Raw genomic sequence first — 16,834 nt, 5'->3', positions numbered from 1 at the left:
GTTGGCACCTGCTGCTGGAGTCTTTTTTTTTTTTTCCAGATGGAATCTTGCTCGGTTGCCGAGGCTGGAGTGCAGTGGCGCAATCTCAGCTCACTGCAACCTCTGCCTCCAGGGCTCAAGTGTTTCTCCTCCCTCAGCCTCCCAGGTAGCTGGGAATACAGGCATGTGCCACAGGCCCAGCTAATTTTTTGTATTATTAGTAGTGACAGGTTTTTGCCATGTTGGCCAGGCTGGCCTCAAACTCCTGATCTTAGGTGATCTGCCCGCTTTGGCCACCCAAAGTGCTGGGATTACGGGTGTGTGCCACCATGCCTGGCCAGGAGTCTTTTAAAATAAGAGAAATTAAGCATGTTTGAGGAGATGTTTGTTTTTGACTGAGGAAATAAAGATTATATATGAAATTCTCTGGAGAAAATGGCATGAGGGTGCATATTCACAAACAGAATGATATATTTTAAATCTAACTTCCAAGGAAGATGAGAGAAGGTGGTAATAAGGTGGACATAGAAGATAGACTCTTAGGTTGCGAAGAGAAGGCACCAAAGATTAACTTAAGCCCTAGCTGTTAAATACACATCACACATTACTCTCTCTCCTCTCCTGCCATGACCCATGGCAGACATCACTAATCCATCATGGTACTCTTTCCTGTCCAGGCTTCATGTTTGCAGACACTGTACTAGACAGGCACTACCAGAGGTGGCATGAGAAGTGAAATCCCCTAACTCTCCTACCCTTAGGTCATAAGAGTTTATTTTATAAAAATGCAGGGAAGTATGAAAGCATAGGGAATAACACAGTGTTTCCAAGACTAGGCTATAGAGCAAGCCTCATGGAAAACAACACCAGTGTTTCACTTCCATTCAGGATCCAGCAGCAGTTCTAGTAACCTCGATTCACCCTGTATCTCCCTCAGAGAGAGAGGGAAAGAGAGAGAATCTGATGACTGAAATAATTTGTCATCAGCCAATATGGCATGACAGTGACTATCCTCAAGATAACTTATAGATGGCTGGCTTTTATTATGAACCCCTCGTTTCAATTACATTTACATTGAATGGCAACTCTTTAATCCAAGGGTCAGCAAACTTTAATGAAAAGGGCCAGAGAATAAAAATTTTCAGCTTTGCAGGCCATGCAGTCTCTGTCACAGTGACTCAGTTCCATTGTTGTAGCACAAAAGTAACCACAGATAATACGCAAACCAATGAGTGTTGCTGTGTTCCAATAAAACTTTATTTACCCAAACAGGTGCCTATGGTCTAAAGTTTCCAACTGTTTTAACCAGTCTACTGTGGCCAGGGTAGTGGGATCACAGAGTACAATAATGACATCATAACGCAGAAGGAACTGTGTTCTTCTCAGAAGAAGACCACATGCTTTATGCTTTGCAGGTGTTGAGTGTTTAGTGGACTCTCTGGGGTGGCACTGGAGTCAGTAGCTGGGGCTATGCTTGTCAGAAACAGGTTCTAAAAGGTATCTGGTGGTTTTTAGTAAACTAAATTGCATTTATCTTTGATACTTTTTTTCTGATGTCTTCCTCCTTTTACCATTTCCTTTTTGTGTATAATAGAGATGGGAAGTAGGTGGCTTGCCCGTTATCATTCCCTATTGCCTCAGTCCTGGCAGACATCACTAATCAATCACAACACTCTTTCTCCCTGAGTCCATACATGACTCAGAATCCCTCTTAACATACAACAGTCACAACCAATCAGTCACAGGCCGCCCTCAACAGGCAACCAGTTTGCTCTGATAGTCAGAAGAAAGTAGAACAGAGGAATGACAAAGAGATTTGAGAATAGACAAGTTCAAAATGGAATTAGAACCAAGATTCCCAACTCCTTCCTATCCCTGGGCTAAAACCCTGCTTTAACAGATTTACAGTAGATAAACCGTGGGGCAGATTTTTAAAAATTCCTTGTCAAGTTGTTAAACATTTTTCCTGTTTTGGCAGATGTTCTTACTCTGCCACTTTTAAGGGTCTGTGGAAACTGCATTTCAACTACTTCCTGGGGGAGCCTTTGTGTGAAGTCTGGTACATCTTTCCAGTTGAGCTGGGAAGAACATTGCAGCACAGATGTTTGCAACCCCTTACAAAGTTCCAGACCTGGCAATATCTATCCAATGTGCCCCTGTGTCAGGCCCAGAGCCCCAGCGGGCAGCCCCAGTGGGTTTTTTTCCTGCTGTTGGAGCAGCCTTTGCTCTAGGCCCACTGTGTGGCAATGGCACCTGGAGGAACATTGCCTCTAAATGTTTCCCCTCTGGTCACCACCTTCCAACTCGCATGTTAAGAGGAGGAGAAATCAGCTTTTAACACCATCCAGTGACCCTCCTTAAGCATCTGCTTCTGCATTTGATCTAAGAAATTGGGGAAGGTCGGATCTGGGCTTGGAAGGAGTGAGAGGTCTTGTCAACAGGCGATTCCAGCCATGAGGGAACAGGAGTAATCAGAGGCAAGTCTGAGAGTCTGGGGCAGTCAGAGAGCTCACCTGGAAAATATTTCAGGAGAAGCTGTCATGGGCATTCTGAGTGCTGACAAGATGTGTCAGGGAAGTCCACTGGGTGCTTTTAGGAAGCAGTCATTTTCTCTCGCAGAATCTTGCTGGGCTTTCAAGTTAGGGGCCCAGAGGGAGTTGGCTGGCATTGAAGAATTAGCCAGAAGAATTGGAGCAGCAACTGTGGGAAAACAGCATGTTTGGGGCTGGAACAAGTTTTTTCTTTTTCTAAACCCTATTTGCTCCCATTCTCCATTCTCTGACCTCGCTGGTGAATGTAGCAAATGATTTGGCCTCCGTGCCCCCATTTGCAAACTGTAGTACAGTGGGGATGGGCATGGACTCTGCATCACACTTTTTGGGTTTGAGTCCCAAGCCCACCACTTGCTAGCTGGGTGATGTTTGGCAGGTAACTCCTTCTCTCTATGTTTGTTTTCTCATCAGTAAAATGGTAATAATAATAGCTCACACCTTGTAGGGTTGTTAGGAGGGTTAGAAGAGCTAATTCAGGTAAAGGATTTGGAACACATGATAAGCATTGGTATTCACTTGGTGTATGTGTTAGACTGTTCTTCCGTTTCTATAAAGAAATACCTGAGGCTGGGTAATTTACAAGGAGAGGAGGTTTAATTGGCTCACGGTTCTGTAGGCTGAATGAGAAGCATGACGGCAACATCTGCTCAGCTTCTGGTGAAGGCCTCAGGAAGCTTGCAGTCATGGTAGAAGGTGACAGGAAGCCAGCATGTCACACACTGAGCATGGAAGCAAGAAAGAGAGGGAGGTGCATATGCTTTTAAACAACCAGATCTTGCGTGAACTCACTCATCACCAAAGAGATGTCATTAAGCCATTCGTGGAAGATCTGCCCCCATGATCCAAACACCTCCCATCAGGCCCCACTTCCAGCGTTGGGGATTATATTTCAACATGAGATTTGGAGGGGACAAATATCCAAACATATCAGTATATATATGAAGTCAGGTTTGTTGACATATAATTTACATTCAGTGAAATACAATATGCCCTTTTTCAATGTACAGTTCAATGATTCCTCACGAATATTTATGGGCATGTAACCACCACCACAACCAAGCTATAGAACCCCTCAGTCACCCTGAAAGGTTTCTTCTTTCTTCTTCCCTCACCCCATCCCCTGCCAGCCACTGATCTGATTTCTGTCCCTATAGTTTTTACTTGTCCAGAATGTCATTTAAGGGATTCATTCCATGTGTAGCTTCCTGTGTCTGACCTTTTTCACTGTGCATAGTGCTTTTGAGATTCACCCATGTTGTTGTGTATACAGTAGTTTGCTCCTTTTGATTGCCAAGTAATATTTCACTGTGGTAGTCAGTTCTTGCATTGCTATAAAGAAATACTTGTGACTGGACAATTTATAAAGAAAAGAAGTTTAATTGGTTCACAGTTCCACAGGCTGTACAGGAAGCATGGTGGTATCTGCTTGGCTTCTGGGGAGGCCTCAGGAAACTTACAATCATGGCAGAAGGCAAAGAGGAAGCCAGCACTTTACATGGCTGGAACAGGAGGAAGAGAGCAAGGGGGGAGGTGCTGTATGCCTTTAAACAACCAGATCTCTCAAGAACTTACTCACTATCTTGATGACAGTACCAAGGAGGAAATCCACCCCCACAATCCAATCATCTCCCATCAGGCTCCACCACCAACACTGGGGATTACATTTGAACATGAGATTTGTGTGGGGACATGGATCCAAACCATGTCAGTATGGTTGTTCCATATTTGGTCTATTTATTCACCTATTGAGAGACATTTGGGCTATTTTCGGTTTTTGGTGATTATGAAGGATGCTGTTGTGAACATTCACATGCAAGTTTTCTTGTAGATGTATGCTTCATTTCTTTTGGGTTAATACCTTGGAATAGCATTACTGGGTAACATAGTACGAGTATGTTTGCGACAAAAGAAACTGCCAAACTGTGTTTTCAAAGGCTGTACCATTTTGCATTCTTACTTTCAGTGTGTGAAAGTTCTAGTTGTTTCACATCATTGCCAGTTTCTGTCATTTTCTTTTTCTGGTTTAAAATGTTATCCTTTCTGGTGGATAAGTAGTGCTATTTCATTATGGTTTTAATTCGAATTCCCTGATGATTAATAATGGTGAGCATCTTTTCATGGGCTTAGTTGGCAAATATATCTCTTCTTTGGTGAGCTTTTGGCTTTTTTAAGAGTGAGAACAGAGTTTGCATGAAGCCACTTAACTCTTGTTCTTAATAAGACTGGAGTTCAAGGTAGAGGCCATATATATGTCTTTGGGTTTATTCTGTTTTGAGTGGTGGATGAACCTGTGTAACTGAAGGAACCTGAGGGTTCAGATTGGTACTGGCTGCAATTGTTTCTGTTTTTTTTCCCTCCCTTGGCTCTGCTTTCTGCTGTATTGGCTTCATTCCTGGACTCCCTACAGCTGCCTCTGGGAGCTACAGGCCATCTTCTAAGGGGGAAAGATGGCAGCAGTGCTCTGGGAATCTCTATCTCCCCAAACCCAAGGTCAGCACATGGAACACATGCTTCTCTCCTAGCTTTCTCACTGAAAGGTTTTGTGAGGCTCATTAGGTCAGCTGGCCATCCAAGAACGAATCACTGTGGCTAATATCTAGGTGATGTCTGCCCTGGGAGCTGGGGTGGGGTCCATGCTGGCTTCAGGGACTAAGGGTGGGGGACAGTTGAATACAATGAATTGTTAGACCTAGCCTTGGGGGACTCCACTCTGGCCTCTTCGGGCTATGTCCCTTCCCACAGGTTGGGAAGTCCATGGGGCCTAAGGGAAGATTTTGCTCTGGGTATGTGGAATCCCTGAATTCCATACTTTTATATTTCCAGGCCTTATTCCAGGCTCTGCATAGACCTCCCTGCATCTGTCCTCACAGCACATTCTGATGCTTCTGGTCCTTGACCCGAGGGACAGTTTTTAAGGGGGTGGTGCACTTGAGTCCTGGGGGTATGGAAAACTGGGCTGGGCTGCTTTCCTGACACTTCATTTTCCCACGGGAAACTCTGGAAGCCTGAGAAATCTAAATTCAAAGCTGTTCCCCTGGTGTCAGCTTCCTTTAAGGAACATAAAGGCTAGGTCTAGTGAGATGCATGCTAGGGGCATCTTATGAACAGAGCTTGCCCACCTTGGGCTTGTAGAGGTGGGGAGAAACCTTGGGACCTTGTGGGACTTAGTTTGTCCTCCTGCCCTGCATGTAATTGGATCCTCCAAGAATCCCATACCAAGGTAGGATTAAATGTGCAAGCATTTTATTAAGAGAAATACCTATGGGAGGAAATAAAGTGGGACCCAGCTGGGGAAGGCTGGGTGAGACATGCAGGTCTGACCCAGAGTAAAGAAGAGAAGGAAGGAAGGCAGGGTGGAAGTGTTCTAGACCATGGTACAGCCTAAGGAGGTTCAGCAAAACCATGCGGGGGAGGAAGGCGATCCTCAAGCCAAAGTCCACCATCCATAAAGTCCCATGTGCATCAGGAACAAACCTGCCTTAGTGTCCCTGCTGTTGTCAGTCACTGGCTGGGGGCAGCCGTGGGAAATGCAGCCCCTTCTGAGCAAAACAGTGACGAATGTCATAGTTCAGTGCTGGGGTCCTCAGTCAACTTCACCTCCTGTAGTTACGGGTCTGCAAGGTGCACACTTATCGCCTCTACACCTTGAGACCTCACATATTAGGGGTGGACCTGACTTGATCCCTAAATGAGGAAAGTTACTGGAAAATTGGGAAGTGGATCCTGGGGACAGCAAAGACTCCCAGTGACCCAGGACACTGAAAACGAGCAAAATTGAGATATCCTGGGCCTTAGGAATATTGCTTTGAGCTCCGTACAGCCAGGCAAATCAGGACTATCAGTCAGTTTGATAATGGAAACCAGGACTCCCAGTCTCTGGCCTTATCTCTAGTGGTAGTTTGGGAAAGCTCCTACTCTTACTAGCACATGAGTCACCCAGAAATCTTATTAAAATACATCTTCAAATAGCCTGGCATGTTGGCACATGCCTGTGGTCCTAGCTACATAGGAGGCTGACATGGGAAGATTGCTTGGGCCTGGGAGGTCAAAGCTGCAGTGAGCCATGATTGCACCACTGCACTCCAGCCTGAGTGACAGTGAGACCCTGTCTCAAACCAAACAAACAAAAGACACTAAAAATGCAGCTTCAGAATTGGCAGGTCTGGGCAGGGAATGAGAGGTGTGGTCCTCAGCCCCCAGCGGATGCTGATGTGGGGGTGCACAGGCCACATCTTGAGCAGCAAGGAGATGGAGCTCTGGCATGAAATGGGTGCTTGAGAAAAGGTGGTTCTGATAACCCTTGTGTTTCCCCAGAAGAGGGCTGTGTAGATCTTTTGCTCAGACTCCCACAAACATTTCCAAATGGGGTCACTTCTGCAGAGCTGTTGCCAACTGGGGAACAATGAAGTGACACGAAGCCGTGGCACGAAGAGAGGCTAATGGCCGACACGTGCTTCCCTTGGCAGGTGTGGGGAAAGCTGGACCGGCTGAAGGGGAAGCCTCTAATTGGCGAGGGAAGTCACTGGGCTTAAACAGGATGCAGGGAGAAGACTCCATCGGGCCTTGGGATTGTGCTTACAGGGAGCACACCAAGAGCAGCAAAGGCCAACTCATAGAATCAGCGATGAATCTTTGTGTTTCAGCAGAAGGAAAGTGGAGCCAGGAAGTGAAGCCTTTCCTGGTCATTGGACTTTCCATTATGGGAGGCATCCCACTGGATGCAGGGGATGCCTCTGAAAAGTCCCCTTGAGCAAATGCAATGTGCCCATTTGCACAGCACCTGGCACGGTACTGGTTATGCATTGGATTTTTTAAATGATCTGTTTGTTCACTTATGGCTGCTGCAACAAATTACCAAAAACTTGGTGGCTTAAAACAACAGGAATGTATTCTCTCCTAGCTAAGGGCATAGGAAGTTTGAAATCGGTAGCACTGGGCTGAAGTCAAGGTGTTGGCAGGGCCACACTCCCTCAGGAGGCTCCAGGGGAGAATTAGTTCCGTCTCTCTTTCAACTCCTGGAGGAGGGCTCTAATTGGTGAGGGACAAACAGACTGAGATACTACCTGTGTGTGGTGCTTAGAGACAGGCTGCTTGGGTTTATATCTCAGCTTTGCCACTTGCCAAAAGTGTGACCTTAGGCAAGTTCCTTTTCCTCTCTGAGACTCAGTTTCTTCATCGGTAAAATGGGATTGATAATCATACCTGGTATCCTCAGCTTGTGTTAGCATCACTCCAATCTTAGCAGTGATGGCTTGTAATCTCTCTCTGCTCCATCTTCACAGCACTTCCTCCTCTATGTGTGTCAAAATCTCCCTCTGCCTCTCTATTTTTTTCTTTCCCTTTTTTTTTTTTTTTTTTGAGACAGGGTCTTGCTCTGTCTCCCAAGCTGGAGTGTAGCAGCATGATCATGGCTCACTGTGCAGCCTCAACCTCCTGGTCTCAAGTAATCCTCCTGCCACAGCCTCCCAAGTAGCTGGGACTATAGGTATGTACCACCACACCTGGCTAATTTTTGTATTTTCTATAGAGACAGAGTTTCACCATGTTGCCCAGGCTGGCCTCGAACTCCCAGGCTTAAGTGATCCACCCCCCTCGGCCTCCTAAAGTACTGGGATTACAGGCATGAGCCACAGCACTTGGGCAGCCTCCCTCTTATAATTAATGTGTTTAGGATCATTCCTATTTCAAGACCCATAACTTCATCCCATTTGCAAAGATGTTTTTATTTTTATTTCTATTTTACCATGTGGGGTAAAACATGGTAAAAAAATATTTAACATTCACAAGTTCCAGGAATTCAAAAGTGGATATCTTTCGGGGCACTAGTTCTCAGCCTACCATGTTATCCTTCTTCCTCATTAGGATATAAGCCCCTTGGGGGCAGGGATTTTATGTTCACAGTTATGAACAAGTGCCTATAAGAGTTCCAGACATGCATTAGAGGCTTGATAAACATTTGCTAAATGAATGAGTGAATGAATTTCTAAGACAAGAGGAAGGAAGTTTGCTATTGAGAGACACCTGCACAGAATCCTTTTGTGAAGGATTTTTGATCATCTGAATAACTGCCTTTCATTCATGCTCTTAAAAAAGTGAATCTTCCAGCATCTCAGTGACTCAGTGATGCCCACCTTCCCTACACAGGTTGAGAGGTCATTCTTACCAACAGCAGCAAAGACCAACTCATAGAATCAGCGATGAATCTTCGTGTTTCAGCAGAGGGAAAATAACCGCCTTTAGCTCACCTCGCGATTGCTGTAGCTTTTCATGCCAAAATTTCATTGAAAGTGTCTGAGTGCACACAAACAGACTGAAGCACCGCCTATGTGAGGTGCTTAGAGACAGGTTGCCTGAGTTTACACCTCAGCTTTGCCACTTACCAGCAGTGTGATCTTAGGCAAGTGCCTTTTCATCTCTGAGGAAATTGTCTCAGGGATAAACGAATGAACCATTTGGTGACTGGATGAACCCACAGTTCATCTCAGCCTGGCAGTTTGCCATGATAATGTGTCTTCCAAATGTGCACAGAAATAATGTGGATCCCAGCGCAAGTAAGACCACTGGGCATTAATAACCAATACTTTGAGAATCATGTGATGTTTAATTTTAATATGTGCATTTGGTCCTTCATAACTGGCTCCTCTTCAGGGTGTGTACTTCAACTCAGACAGGGTGCGCACAGGTCTCCTGAAGATGCCATTATAGATGTCTGCAAATAAATGAGTGAAATGTAAGACTATCTGGTCTCTCTAAAGTAAAAGGAGGCAGTGCTTGGGGTCCTTGTCTTGCTTTCAGTCTTAATTAGCTCTCTTTTGTCCTTGCCCCAGCTTCAGGAGCTTACCAGTGTTTTGCCCTTGAGCCCTGAGTCCTTGCAAAGGCAGATGGAAGTTCAACTGGATTGAATTGGGGCAGCTTTGCCCACCAGCTTCTTCTCCCGGGCCTTTGGAGATGGATGTTTGGCCAAGACCTTGTCCAACTGGGGCACCTTGGTCCAACAGCCTTTTCTTGGAGGCTCTGGGGGATAAGTGCTTGACTACTAGTCCAAAAGTGGAAATAGGGAAGTGTGACCTTGGCCAAGTTACTGAACTTCTCTGAGCCTCAGTGTTCTCCTCTGCATTGACTTGCTCTGAAATTCAAACAAAACAATGCACCTGAAGCCTCTACAATAGGGTCTGGGACACATTAAGCACTAGGAACAGTGTTCCTCTTCTCCACCTCCTCTTTCTCCTCCTTACAACCATTTGAGTTGGAAAGACCTGGCTTTAAATATCCGATCAGTTATTAATTTTTTAGCTACTATTTTCTCATAGGGCAATAATAGCACCTTCCAGTGTTATGAGAAGTTAGACATGTGATCGCTGGAATCAGATAACCAGAGTTCAAATCCTAGTTCCTCCTCCTACCAACTGTGTGTCTTTGGGCGCTACTTTCCCCCTCTCTGTGCCTCAGTCTCCTCATCCATGAAGTGGGGAGAATACTACTACCTATTCTTTGGTGTTGTGTGAATTAAATAAATTATGCCACGTGCTTACAATGGAACCTGGCATGTGGTCAGTGCTTAATCACGGTGTATTACTGTTGCTTTTTATTATTAATATTGTTAGTCTTCTTTGAGAGATGCATGCAGAGGATGTGACACCCAGAGAGCTCAATAAAACATATGTACTGTCATCTAAGCAATCTTCTGCAGGTCTGGGCAGGAAGGGTTCACCCCTATTGGGGAATTGAAGGGACTATGGTCTTCATAGGGAGGACCATATGAGCGATTTGGAAAAAAAATCACAGGACCCTAAAGGATGGGTACGCAGGCTCCTAGCTCTAATTGTTGAATCACATTCCATCACCAAGAATTAAATTATAGACCATTAGGATTAGAGAGATACTGAAGTGTCACCTAGTCTACGATTTTCCAATCACTCAGCCTTTCACTCATTCATCGAATGTGTATGTTTAAAACACATACTCTGTGCCAGCCGCTGTTCTAGGAGATAGAAGTGAATACAACAGGCAAGGTCCCCGACCTCATGGAGCTGACATCCTGGTGGAAAGAAGTCATCAAGAGATGCATAAATAATATGCTCGTGATATGGACTAGGCAGAAAAGTAAAGCAGGGAAGGGGTAAAACTGTGTGAGGCTGGAGATGGAGTAGAGAATAGGGTGGTCAGAGATGGCCTCCCTGCTAAGTTGACATTGGAACAGAGAGTCAAAGGAAGTGAGAAAGTGAGCCATGCACTTTGCCTGGGGGAAGAGCATCTGAGCAGAGGGAATGGCATTGCAAAGCCCCAGAGTGGTCAGGTAGAGAGTGTGTTTAAGGAGCAGTGAGGAAGCCCATGGGCTCAGAAGGATGAACAGAAGGTGAGCATAGCTCAGGGAGTTAGGGAGACATGGTGACCAGAGCACATGGGGCCCTGTGGCCATTGTAAGAATTTGGCTTTTACTCTGAGTGAGATGAGAGCCATGGGAGCCACGGGAGGGTTTTGAGCAAAGAAGGGGTGTGATCTAACTATTGCTTCTTAATATTTAACACGATCACCCTGCCAGCCTTGCTAATAACAGGCTGAAAGGGGACAAGGGCAGGAGTGAAAAGCCAAGGTAAGAGGCTACAGCTATCTTCAATGATTCTAAAGATTGGGCAGGTACTACCGGGTTACCTGAGATAGGATTTGATGAGCTGAGGACCAGAATTAAATACTCTATATCACATAGAGATTATCCTCTTTTCAACTTTCCTTCAATCTATCTGGTTGGACTAAAAAGAAAGTTTCCCCATCTTGGAGTATGTCTTTAACATTTTCCCCACTGTTGCTAATCTCTCTCTTTAATAAAATGAGAACAGTCACAGGTGAAACACCTTAGGTGGGCAACTGTATCCAACTAGAATTTAATAATGCACTTGCTTTTCTTACATTTATTTTTTAACAGCTTTATTGAAATTCACATAGCATACAACTCACCCGCATAAGGTGTATAATCTGGTGGTTTTTAGTATATTCACAGAGCTGTACATTTGTCACCACAATCGATTTTAGAATATTTTCACCATCCTTACAAGAAATCTCATGCCTCTCTGCCATCACCCCCACCGCTCCCATCTCCTCCAACCCTGGGCAAGCACTAATCTACTGTCTACTTTCCTTCTATGTCTGTAGCTTTCCCATTCTGGACATTTCATATGAATGGAATAATACAAAGCTTCTTTCACTTAGCGTCATTTTTTCAAGGTTAATCCATGTTGGGGCATGTGTCCATGCCTCAGTCTATTTTATGGTGAAATCATATCCCATTGCATGAACAAACCACATTCTGTTTATTCAGCTAATGACTTGGCTTTCTACTTTTTTTTGCTATTATGAATAATGCTGCTATGACCATTTGTGTACAATTAATTTGTGTGTGTGAATGTATGTTTTTATTTATCTTGGGGTATATGCTAGGAGGGGAATTGCCGGGTCATCACCATTTGAGAAACTGACAGTTTTCCATAGTGGCTGTACCATTTTCCATTCTCACCAGTGGTATAGGAGGTCTCCAACTTTTCCACATTCTCCCTAAACTTTTTATTTGTCTTTTTGATTACAGCCCTCTTAATGGGTATGAAATGTTCTTCCATTGTGGTTTTGGTTTGCATTTTCCTAATGACTAGTGATGCTGAGCATCTTTTCATGTGATTATTGGCCATTTGCATAATCTCTTCAGAAAGATATCTATTCAGGTCCTTTGCCCTTTTTTTTTTTTTTTTTCTTTTTTTGAGACAGAGTCTCGCTCTGTTGCCCAGGCTGGAGTGCAGTGGTGCAATCTTGGCTCACTGCAACCTCCACCTCCCAGGTTCATGCCATTCTCCTGCCTCAGCTTCCCGAGTAGCTGGGACTACAGGTGCCCACCACCACGCCCGGCTAATTTTTTTTGTATTTTTAGTAGAGACGGGTTTTCACCGTGTTAGCCAGCTTGGTCTCGATCTCCTGACCTCATGATCCGCCCACCTCGGCCTCCCAAAGTGCTGGGATTACAGGCTTGAGCCACCGCGCCCAGCCTGCCCATTTTTTAAATTGGGGTCTTTGTCCTTTGTATTATTGAGTTAGTTGTAGGAGTTCTCTATATCTTCTGATACAATTCCCTCATCAGATACATGATTTGCAAATAATTTCTCCCATTCTGTGCATTGTCTTGTCACTTTTTTGACTTGCTGCTTTTTATGTAGTTACTTTTTTGACAAGTGATATTGGTTTTCCAGTAAGAACTATGTTGTGAATTTCACCTTTAAATGAATTTACCTAAAAAATGTGAAGCGGTGGCTGACCCCTTTTATTTTACACATGGGAAGACTGGGGGCCCTGAGAAACCCGAGGCAGAAGTGGGGCTACCAATCGGATGCCCTGATCACCAGCCCCTGCCTCTTTGCACCACCGTAAGCTTTGCTGGGGGAGGACACATGCCAGCATTCTATCCCATCGATTGTGTGTGCTTGTTGAGTGAACAGGAAAGAGGCATCTTGTCTGTACGTTACTGCGGTTGCCCGTGGACAGGGTAGCTTTTCACAGTGCAGAGCAGCGTGATAGGGTGTCTCTTGTCAAGCTGAGTGTGTGGGCATGTTACAGAGCCCACTGTGTGTGTGGGGGGGGTGGTATGTGCCAGGGCACCTACACTCAGATGTGAACGTGAGCTTGTGTGCACACATGCATTACATGTGAGCACTCAGCCACAGTGGGTGGGAATTAGGAACATGTTCTACCTTTGCAGACTGAGCACAAGAAATAGAACATGGGATGTGTGTGTGCTTATACTCAGTACAGGCTGACCTTGTTTTGACCTTGAGCTTCTCTGCATTCAGTCTTCTCATCTATAAAGCAAAAGAGAGCTGGGCTAGAACAACTCTCCCCATGCCTCTTTTTACCTGCAAGTTTAGTTCAAATGGAAACTGTGTATCAGTATTCTACCAGGAAAACTACTATCAGGTACAGCGGATAAGAGGAAGACTCTGGGATGAGACCAGGGTTCAGCAGACTTTTTTCTTTTTCTTTTTTTTTTTTTTTAATTATACTTTAAGTTCTAGGGCACATGTGTACAACATGCAGGTTTGTTACATATGTATACATGCGCCATGTTGGTGTGCTTCAGCAGACTTTTTCTACTAAGTGAAAGATAGCAAATACTTTTGGCTTTGTGAACCATCTGGTCTCTTTCACTATTCTTCAACCCTGCCCTTGTAGCACAAGCAGAGGTAGACAATATATACATGAATAGACCTGGACTGTTTTCTAATAAAGTTTTATTTACAAAAACAGGTGATTGGTCATATTTGGACCCTGGGCCATAATCTGCTGTCTCTGTGTTAGAGAGTCTGAGCTCATATCTCACCTCTGTCACTTTCTAGCTGTGTGAGCTTGGGCAAGTTATTTAACCTTTCTGAGCCTCAGTTTCTTCATGTGTAAAATGGAGATGATTATCCTACCTTTTTCATGAGTTGTGGTGAGGACTAGAGAAGGTATTTCATAGAAAAGTCCCTAGCATGTAGTAAACATTCAATTAATGTTAGCTACTATAGTGGCATTCTTATGTATGTGCATGTGTGTGCCCATGTGTGTTCACTCTGTGAGTGTGCTCAGCAGGCATGCACAGGTTTAGCACACATTGCCAGCATGGGTGATCATGGAGATGTGCACCCAGTGCATGCAATATGCCTACTGGTACAGAGTAGATATATATATATGGGATGTGTACTCGTGCTGGTTATGAGCTGAACAAGTGTGGGAGTCCAGACTTGAGAACACAGAGTCTGTGGGTGCGTGGAAAGCTTGTATTTGGATAGGAAGCTGAGTGAAAGGAAGACAGTGGAGGGGGAAAGGTCAGACCAAGCCTTAAAGAATAAGAGAAAGACAGAGAAAAAGCCTGGACTCTGAAAAATTAAAATACAGGGCAGAGGAGATAAGTTTGACCAAGACTTAGCAGGAAGATGTGAGCAGGGAGGAGCCCAGGGCCCCTAGGGGCTCTAAATGGGGCAGGTCTGGAGGGTTCCCAGGCTAGGCTGGGCCAGAGGATGAGGCATCCATGGCTTCTTCCCACGGAGAAGGAGGTGCCCATCCAGCCTGGGTAATCCAGAGCCCTGAGATCAGATCCTATAGTTTGAAAATGGAGAGGCCCTGAGCATAAAAGAGTACAGTGAGAAATGAACACAGGAACATGCACACCTCCAAGATCCACCCAGAATTTGAGAAGGTCAAATGCCAGCCACAGAGACCTGAATTCCTATCCAGATTTCATCACGGGCTGCCTATTTGACTTCTGTCTATTTATTCAGTCTCCTTCACTTTCAATAGCCCCATCTCCAAATGGGAGACAGTAACCATTTTAAAAAGCTAACAGCTACTGTTTCCTTCTAATGTATCTTACAAAGTATCCATCAGATCCCTGGGCTTCATCTATGTGAATCCACTTAATCTTCACAACAGCCCTAGGAGGCTGATGCTACTATTACGCTCATTTGGCAGGAGAGGACACTGAGGCACAGACTGATTAAGTGACACAGCTGGGATACCAACTCAGGCAGGAGCACACTAGAGGCCTAAATCTTCACCACTTGATCCTAACAAATAATTGCGCAAACTGCCTTTCAGCAGTGGCTATATATCCTACAAAAGAAATGTGCATGGCAAGCATGGTGGTGGGCACCTGTAATCCCAGCTACTCAGGAGGCTGAGGCAGGAGAATCACTTGAACCCGGGAGGCGGAGGTTGCAGTGAGCCGAGATTGCGCCATTGCACTCCAACTTTGGTGACAGAGCGAGACTCCATCACAAAGAGAAAAAAAAAAAAAAAAAGAAAAGAAATGCACACAGCAATCCAGTCTTTGAGGTTGGGAACAGGGGTAGGCAGGGATGCTAGGACTGAATGCTTTCTGTTAGACACGAATTCCTGTGTGCTTTTGGTTGCAAAATTCCATTTCTCATGTGGGAAAATTGAGGTCTGGTGGTACGTTGTTGGGTGTGGCTCACTTGCTGCATCACTTATCTGGCCTTGAGTTTTGGAAGGCTGCCCTTCGATAAATGGTCAGAAGGGACCAATCATGGCCTACTTGGGTGCCTACCTTGCTGGCATGAAGAAGCCTTCTTGAGCCAAGATTTAATTAATTTTAGGAATGCAGCCAGAGGAAAGGAAATTTGTGTTTGTACCAGGAAACCATGCAGAGGTGACCACAGCCTCTCTTCGCTGAGCCAATCCGTGGTAGCTGGGGGACATGACAGGCTGTTCCTTTCACTGTCTTCTGGCTCTCTGTGTTTCCTTGTGAGTGTTCGAACATGTGGCATCTGCAAGGAGTGACAGGTGCTGTGGTCAGGGTAATGCATTTTGTAGATCCCGTACCATGGGAGAGCCAGGCAGCTGCTCTGAAATCCAAGGCCGCACTCATAGGGAGACCATGCTTCTCACTATGGCTCCCAGCTGCAGGAAGTCTTAGACAGGTGCATTTGTGGGAGACCTGGGACTACTCTGATGGCCGACTCGGGCTGGAGAACTCCGTGACAATCTTGAGGAAACTTCCTTAGATGACATGGGAGCCTAGCACTCTGCTATTCAGCTTCCCTTCTCTTTCCCTTTCACTCAAGAACGGACTTATTTGTAGCCTGACAGCTCTCCCAACCTTTCCAGCTCCCCCACCCCCAGTTTTCCCTCACGTATCTTTCCACTAAAAATGTCCTTGTAAGTTTCACATCTTTTTGGCAACTACATCTTGGAGGACCAAAGCTAACACAGCTGACAAATATCCACAATGTGCTGGATGGAGATTGTTTTCTGTCTGCCCCAAATTCACTGAGAAGCAAAAAGAAGCTTTGATTTCCCCAAAAGGCTACACTTACTCCTGCAGCAAAAGCAGATGATAAAGGTGACATTTGTCAGGATGATGGCTGTCAATACAGATCATGAGGAGTTTATCCGAAATAGATTTTTAAAAACTCAGGTGCTTTTTTTGCAGTATTCTTACGTCAGGCTTGGGTTCGTATAACTGGCTGTGGCCCTTACTAGCTGGGCAAGTAACTTTGGCAAATCATTTACCATGCTACGTCTCAGTTTCTTCATCTGCAAAACAGGGCTGGTACAAAATCTTGCTTCAAAAGGTGGCTGAGAAGAGTTGATGACACAGCTCATGGGAAGTATTGCAGGGTTCCTGGCATGTACTAGGTGCTCAATAAATGTTAGCTCTTCTTATTGGTGCAATGACTACTATTACTCACTTTTGTTATTTTATTCTCTCATCCAAATGGCCCACTTGGAGGAGAGATTTTCATCTCCATTTTACAGATGAGAGACTG

At 45.0% G+C, this 16,834-nt stretch overlaps 1 long non-coding RNA gene across 6 annotated transcripts in view; it reads left to right on the top strand.

Moving 5' to 3' along the window:
• Positions 1-16,834, top strand: part of LOC129049233 (uncharacterized) — an 83,096-nt gene that overhangs the window by 48,029 nt on the left and 18,233 nt on the right. The window contains exon 5 of one of the 6 annotated variants that reach the window (XR_010135830.1): positions 7,897-8,016. The exons of the other annotated variants lie outside the window; for them this stretch is intronic. This is a non-coding gene — a long non-coding RNA (uncharacterized LOC129049233). The remainder of the gene's footprint in view (positions 1-7,896; positions 8,017-16,834) is intronic. 6 annotated transcript variants of the gene reach the window in all.

Source organism: Pongo abelii, chromosome 10, assembly GCF_028885655.2.
Source record: "Pongo abelii isolate AG06213 chromosome 10, NHGRI_mPonAbe1-v2.0_pri, whole genome shotgun sequence".
Classification (NCBI taxonomy): Eukaryota; Metazoa; Chordata; class Mammalia; order Primates; family Hominidae; genus Pongo; species Pongo abelii.
The sequence above is the reverse complement of the archived record's forward strand: the minus strand, read 5'-3'. Positions and strand labels throughout refer to the sequence as shown.